Genomic DNA, 6115 nt, shown 5'->3' on the forward strand with positions numbered 1-6115 from the left:
AAATTACATGGATTAAATATTTCCACTGAGGAAAGTACTGCATGCTTCAAAATGTTTGTGCCTTTAAGATACTGTGTGTGGTAGGAGTTTAGGATATGAACTTTTTGATGTTACTGTAATGTACAATATATGTACATGGTAAAAGAGACATTGGAGAGAGAAATATGTTAAGGATCTTTTTATTTTTTTGAAAAGGTTTTCGCTACAGGGCGCGTGCGCTCGCCAGACAGACAGAGAGAGACATAGAGACAGAAAGGAAATAATCCCCCCCCGGGGGGGGGGATGGTCACGCTGCAATCCCTTCTCCTCCATTCTCCTCTTGGGATCTTGGGCACGCACACACACGTGCCCGGTGTGAGTTTTAAGCCACTGGGTCAGGGACGTGAACAGTGGTCGACTCTGTGGGAGTCCAGCGACATAGCCATTACGATAACTGCTGGTTCCCAGTTAAGGATCTTTTTGATGGGGAGGTTATTCAAGTGGGTCCAGTGTAATCACTGTGGTCCTTACAAGAGGGAGCTAGTGTCTGAATCCAGAGACAAGGTGATGAAAGAAAAGGAGAGATTGGAAGGTGTGGTGTCGCTAGCTTCTACCACGGGGTAATGCTGCAGCAATCTAGCATTCGGGAAAGGTGAAGAACGCACATGCTCCCACAGAGCATCTGTTCCTCCCACAGAAGCAACACAGCTGTGCAACGCATTGACGTTTAGGACTGCTCACCCCCTAGAGTTGTGTCACCTTACGCCATGAATCTGTGGCAATTCATTATAGCAGGAACTGGGAATTAGCAGATGCCTTTAATATACTGTTGTGTCATCAGAAATGTCATGACACATTTTTGCATAGAATATACATCATGACTTTTCTGACAACGCAATATATGATTCAATTTATAAAGTTATTTAAAAATCATAGCAGACTAAAATTTATAACCTGTGAATGTACCGTAGATTGCAATACTACCATAAAGGATGCAGGGCACAAAGAAAAGTGCCATGTTATTTGTACTATAGGTAAAATAGAATCATAGTCTTACATGTAAACTAGAAAAAGTGAATAAAATTTTAAACCCTAAAGAAACCACTGAAACAAAACAATGCATTTAATAACCCAAAGTAGATTAAAAAAAAAACGCAAATTTTTTTAAATGCTGAATTTAAAAGAAGAGTTGGGGAAAATGGATTGGACAAATACAATGTCTTTTTTTTTCAGAGAGACATTTTTCACTATAGGACACATGCACTCACCAGAGAGAAAGAGAGACAGAAAGCAAGAAATCAACCCCCAGATGGATGGCCGTGCCGCAATCCTTTGTCCTCCATTGTCTTCTCAGGATTTGGGTCACACATGCACATGTGCCAGTGTGAGTTTTAAGTCACTGGGTGTAAGACTTGAACCACAGTCAACTGACTATGTGGGAGTACAAGAACCTAACCATTATGCCATCTTCTGGTCCCCACAAGGATATCTTAAATCTAACCACATGGATGACTGAATAAAATTAAAATTATTTTAACATAGTAAATAAAACATAAGTTATTGGGACCAGCAGATGGCATAATGGTTACATTGTTGGACTCCCACATATCCTACTGCAGTTCCAGTCCTGGACCAGGTAGCTTGAAACTCATGTCAGGCCCATGTGTGTGTGCGCCCAAATTCCTGAGAGGATAATGAAGGAGAAGGGATTGCAGCATGGTCTTCCCCAATTGGGGGGGATTTCTTGGTTTCTGTCTCTCCATCTCTCTCTGTCTCCCTGGTGAGTACAAGCACCCTGTTGCAAAAAAATCACTCTTAAAAAAAAAAGAATCAGAAGTAATTGGGCCTTTCCCATAGCATAGGAGTTAAGGAAGTCTGATCCCACATAGCCAAACACAGTTCTAATCCCAGTCGTAGCAACTTGAAACACACTGTGTATGTGTGTGTGTGTGTGTGTGTGTGTGTCCGTGTACGTGCGTGTGTGTCCGTGTGCATGCCCAAAATCCTAATAGCATAAAGAAATGGAGAAGGGATTGCAGTGTGACTATACCCCACTTGGGGGACAGGGAGGAGCTTTTGTTCTTCCTTTCTCTGTTTCTCTGTTACTCTCTTGTGAGTATATAAGCCCACTAGCAATTAAAGAGTGAAGAAATGTTATCATATCAGAGAAAAAGTAAGTGAAGACTCAGCTATATTTCAACTAAATAAAAACTACTTTAGATATGAAAATGAATATTTTTAATAATAATATTGCAGTTTGATCATTTTTTCTGTAAAGATTTTATAATGAAAACTGAGATGTTTTCACTTAGAAATCCACAGGTTTTTTTTTGAAGCTATGTTTCTCTTTTTTCTCTACCTAATCATAAGGTGTAATTTCTATTTCTAGTTTTGAAAAATTCTATTTTGATATTCTCGTCTATACTTTTGGAATGTTTCCTATATTTGTGTCTTTCGAGATATTTGAAAGTGTGGACTTTCAAATTTGATACAAATATTTTTGTCAAATCAAGTTTTTTTTTTACATTTTTTGGTAGAGGTTTAGCTTTGGGGTGCTTGTGCTCACCAGAGAGAGAGACAGGGAAAGTGAGAAATCACCCCCCAGGAGGATAGCCATGCCGCAATCTCTCCCCCCCATTCTCCTCCTGGGATCTTGGGCACACATGCACACATACCCAGCATGAGTGTCAAGCCACCAGGTCCAGGACTTGAACTGTAGTCACCCATATGGGAGTCTGGCAACATAACCACTACACCATCTGCTGGCCTGAAATAGTTTTTATAAAATTTGAAAATGAACTTTAAAAAAAAATTTAGTTTCTGTACCCCAATCTTTCTCCTCTTGTACAGACTCAAATTATATAAATATTATGTGGCTTAGAGAGAGAGAGAGAAGGTAAGAAACCACTCTTCCAGAAGGGTTGGCCACACCACAATCCCTTCTCCTTCATTCTTCTTTGAGGAGCACATCTTCACACATACCTGGCATATTTCTTATGCTACTGGGCCTGAGACTCAAGCTATGTAATCGGCCATGTGGAACCTAGCTGCCTTAACCACCATGACACTAGCTGGCCCATGAGCGACTTTTTGGGGGTCATTTTTGATAGACTGATTTTTATTCTAGTTCTGTACTACATTTAGGATATTTTGAAATAGCTTGATCTACGTGAATCATGTTTTGAGATATGGTAAGAGGAACCAAAGCAGTGTATCACCTACAGGTATCTATTCCCCAGTACTGGAACAAAACACCTTTGTTAAATCTACCTGGTGAATGAACACTGAGATTTTTCCATTCTGACTTTTGGAAATATGAGCACAGTCACCATGACGGAAACAGTTTCTCTTGAGCCCCCGCTTTACCCCCATGTCACAGGGCTAGCCCAAAATGATATTTCAAAGAGTTTAAATATTTTAAAATGTTTTATACTTACTCAAATTTTAACTGTTTAAAGCATACTTAATTTATTTGTAGTAATCCAAGTTTTTATTTTTCTTCCCAAATATTTGATCAGTTCTTATAGCACAATTCTATTGGCCATGAATTTTATTAATACTCATGTGTTTAAAAATTATCTTCTATCTTAATTTTTGAAAAAACTTTTACTGGTTATAGAACTTTATGTCGGCTTTTTCTTTTGTTTTATTTGCTCGGTTCCTTTAAGATGTTACTCCATTGTCTCTTAACTTCATAGTTTTAATGACTTATTTTCTGTTATTCTTATCTTTGTCTCCATGTGTAGACAGAATTTGAAGATGGGATATCAATAGCGGTACATTAATTTTATGACAGGAGAAATTCAGTAGATATAAATAAGTTTGTAATCATGAAATTCAGCAGATATAAATAAGGTTGTAATCAATTGGCCTTGGGTTAATTAGAGCAGATTATCTTATGAATGACCTAGTTAGTTGAGTCCTTAAAAGAGGTCAGAGAGATAAAAAGCAAGCGCTTTTCTCCTCTTGGCCTTAAAGATTAATCTGTGTGGAGAAAACCATATGGTAGAGAATAGCAAGTGGAGTTGATAATAAATCCTCCTTGCCAGCCAGGAAAAGGCTGAACTATCAGTTTCATATTTTCATGGAACTGAATTTTGACAACAACTAGTGAACATAGCAAAAGATACTGTGAATGATATTTTAGCTTGCTGATACCCTGAGCAGAGCACCCAGAAAAAAAAAATGTGCTAGAACCTTAATCTATGGAAACTTGGAGATAAAATATGTAGAGCGTTTTAAACCACTATGTTCATGGTAATTTGTCAAAGAGTAATAATAAGCTAATACAGTTTGTGGGGTACTGCTTTAGAAAAATTGTGAATGATCAGGATCTGGGAAAGGGTGAAATCAGTAAGAATTCTGAAGTATCATGTAAGAAGTATAAATTACCTCAAACAGACTCTTAGCACACATATCAGGACTTTACGGACTACCTTTGAGAGTCTGTGAGTTAAAGATGCGATAGGAAACTAGGGGAAGGAAATCCTTGTTGATGAGGTGGGAGTCGCTCGACATAGCCATTACTATGGAAACTTGGAGATAAAATATGTAGAGCATTTTAAACCACTATGTTCATGGTAATTTGTCAAAGAGTAATAATAAGCTAATACAGTTTGTGGGGTACTGCTTTAGAAAAATTGTGAATGATCAGGATCTGGGAAAGGGTGAAATCAGTAAGAATTCTGAAGTATCATGTAAGAAGTATAAATTACCTCAAACAGACTCTTAGCACACATATCAGGACTTTACGGACTACCTTTGAGAGTCTGTGAGTTAAAGATGCGATAGGAAACTAGGGGAAGGAAATCCTTGTTACGTGTGGACAGTGGCTTAACAATATTGTCTCCTGATATTATATGGAAAGTAGAATACATAAATGATTAACCCTGACATATTATTAAGGAGGTTTCTCAGCAAAACTTGGAAAATACTACCTTATTTTTTACTTGCTATTGTACAATGAGAGAGACACATTGCCGGAAGAACTGTTATACAAAAAGGAGCCACTAGTGTATGATTTTTGGAAGTTGTTAGCCTTTTTGGATTGCTGAGGATGCTAAAAGTTATAAATAACAGTCAAAAGCAAAAGCATTACATAGAGTCTAAGTAGTTGTCAAAGTTTTATAAAGATCAAAAGGTCAGAGTATGAAATCACAGAGTATTTTTAAGGAATAAGGATGTGTTTGACACATTTTTCCATCCAGTATTAAGGAGCTCTAAGAAGCCTAATAGCTAGAGCCAACTATAGAGAAGATGTTCTCTGGAAAGATTTTTGATTGTGCCTTTTGTCTAAAGGAGAAGAAACCAATTAAAACAAAGCAAAAAAAAAATTCAAAGCAATATACGTTTGTGTGTACCCTTTAAAGCAGCAGTCCCCAACTTTTTTGGCATCAGGAACCAGTTTTGTGGAAGACAATTTTTCCATGGATGAGAGGTGAAGGGATGGTTTTCAGATGATTCAAGCACATTATATTCATTGTAAACATCATCTCTGTTAATATTACATTGTCATATATGATTAAATATTTAACAACTCAACATAATGCAGAATCAATGAGCTTGTTTTCCTGCAACTAGATGCTTTCATTTGGTAACTCTTAAAAGAATCTATGACAGTCTAATGCCACTGCTGATCTGATAGAGGTGGAGCTCAGGCGGTAATGTGAGTGATGGGGAGAGATTGTAAATACAGATGAAGTTTTGTTCACTAGACGGGTCACCTTCTGCTGTGCAGCTCAGTTTCTAACAGGCCATAGACTGGTACTGGTCCATGGCCCAACGACTGGGGACTCTTGCTTTAAAACCTAAATGGGAATCATTTTTATGATTCACATCTTTCTCATATATTTCAAGGGTTCCTTTGGTTAGGTCTGGCATGGTTGGAGTAGCCTGCCTTTTATGTAACTCCAAGTCAATTTATTAATTACTTATTCTCAGGAGTTATTTCCCATTTTCATCACAGATTCCACCCACACTGTAGGGGTGGTAAGGGAGAATAAGGTGTATGTCCTTAGGGAGCAGGAATTTAAGATGCCATGATAGAATTGTGCCTGCCATAAACTATCCTCAGGTCCTCAGAGATTTATATCCTTCCCACATGCAAACTGTATTTGCAAATTGCAAGGTCTTCAAT

This window comes from Tupaia chinensis, unplaced genomic scaffold, assembly GCF_000334495.1.
Source record: "Tupaia chinensis unplaced genomic scaffold, TupChi_1.0 Scaffold000702_1, whole genome shotgun sequence".
NCBI lineage: Eukaryota > Metazoa > Chordata > Mammalia > Scandentia > Tupaiidae > Tupaia > Tupaia belangeri.